At 28.2% G+C, this 1878-nt stretch overlaps 1 long non-coding RNA gene across 1 annotated transcript; it reads left to right on the top strand.

Moving 5' to 3' along the window:
* The first annotated feature begins 508 nt into the window (after nucleotides 1-508).
* On the top strand, nucleotides 509-1323 carry LOC126550370 (uncharacterized). Its single transcript, XR_007604439.1, has 3 exons — nucleotides 509-579; nucleotides 679-741; nucleotides 805-1323. It is a non-coding gene; the product is annotated as an uncharacterized LOC126550370 (long non-coding RNA).
* The last annotated feature ends 555 nt before the right edge of the window (nucleotides 1324-1878 follow it).

Consider the following 1878-nt stretch of genomic DNA (forward strand, 5'->3'; position numbering starts at 1 on the left):
ATTATTTAAAGAACAAGTACGATGATCCACACTGTAGGTGTAATATATGATGCTGATAACCCTCCAAAATACGAACATGATAATAATCCATGTTCTAGCCTGTGAACGAACAACATTGCGATTAATGATTAAACCATTATACCTAATTATATATTGTACTATGATACATCCAAAACACAGCAAATTACGTATTATAATTTAAGTCCTTAGACTTTGGTATTTTGCACAAGTACTGTTTGGTATATTTCTCTTGAATTACAATTTAACAAATTGTTGTCGAGACTGGATTTGTTTTCTATTTAAATATTGACAGTGGACCATATATAGAGAAAAATGAAAAAATAAAAATAATTCATTAAATTGGCGACGGTAGGATGATTTTTATTTGGGTTGGGCAAACAAGGAACCACAACCAAAGGTGATAAGGTTAAATATATATATATAATATATATATATATAGAATTATATTATACCCATGTATTATATAGATATTATATTATAATGTCTCAGAGTGTTTTCTGCTAGCGATGTTCAGTGTTTTGGTTTTCATCTTTCAAATGTTTCAAGATAGAATAACAAGTAAGAAGTATATTTGATTTATAATTATTGTTAAAAATATATCAACTCTAAAATATTTTATTATGTAGATTGTATGTACAAGATACTTTTTTTTTTCAGGTTTGAAACCGACCACACCGCGGGAACTGTTTTCACAATACTTCCGCGCCGCCGCTATAATAAGTACAAAAAACTATATAGGTTGATACTTATTATTCAAAAATTAAAAAATATTTGTTTAAATAGGCATATGCATTTGGAATATAAATGTTGAAACGTATTCAACGCTTGTCAAAGTTGATAATTTATATTGTACGTTTATAGAGAAAAACATAACTACGTCTATAAATTATCCACTCCTGCAGGTAACAATATATTAAGCTATACAATTTTTAAATATATACACACATCGAGGTGATTATTCGCTCGTTCAAATGCAATGCCATGGAGCAATCTCCAAAGTGACGATGGAAGTTGCGATGAACAAGATTTGGTCACTACATGTTTGAGTGTCTATCAAAACGTCTGTTCATAGACGACGAAATTATTAAAGAATGGTATGTAACATTATATGATAAAACTGCTAGGTGGTCCGACTTGCTCAGTCGGTAGAACTGAAAAATAATTTGACTATTTACAATTAATTAATTATAAGATAAATGTCATTAGCTCTAGCTAATAAATTAATATCATGTATTCATCTATTAATGTAAAAGTATAGAAATTAAGCAAAAATCACAATACTCCAATTGTCATTACTCGTTACATACAACAATGTTAAATAAAATTAAACTAATATTTGAATTCGAGTGTTTAAAACTGTTTAACCTAATTAAGATAACTCCATAAATCAAACACAACTGCGAATAAGATAAGGTGCATAATGAGCATCATATTATCTATATTAACTTTTTACTTTTATAATTTACTTATCAATATTTTATTAACATGGTGTACTTGTTCATGTTCTCGAATCACGACCTCGAGAGCCCTCTGACGATCAGGAAGAAGGAAAATATTTTAACAATTTAATACTCATATACCTGATAGGTGGCTATATATTATCCAGCACTTACAGGTAAGTGTAGGAAAGAGTCCCTCAGATTCCAACATTCATTCAAGGCTTATGTCCCTTGTGTTTGCCTCACATTAAATTTATTAAACGTACTCTAATATTCTTATTAATTTGCCATTTATTATTTAATATACTTTATTAATTTATATTTTTTATTTTTTTTCTTTTATTTTTGTGTTATTAAAGATCATAATTTTTAAATGTAACTCTCGATACAAAGAGCTCTGCGTTTTTTTTTTAAAGTA

The sequence above is a fragment of the Aphis gossypii genome, chromosome 2 (assembly GCF_020184175.1).
Source record: "Aphis gossypii isolate Hap1 chromosome 2, ASM2018417v2, whole genome shotgun sequence".
NCBI lineage: Eukaryota > Metazoa > Arthropoda > Insecta > Hemiptera > Aphididae > Aphis > Aphis gossypii.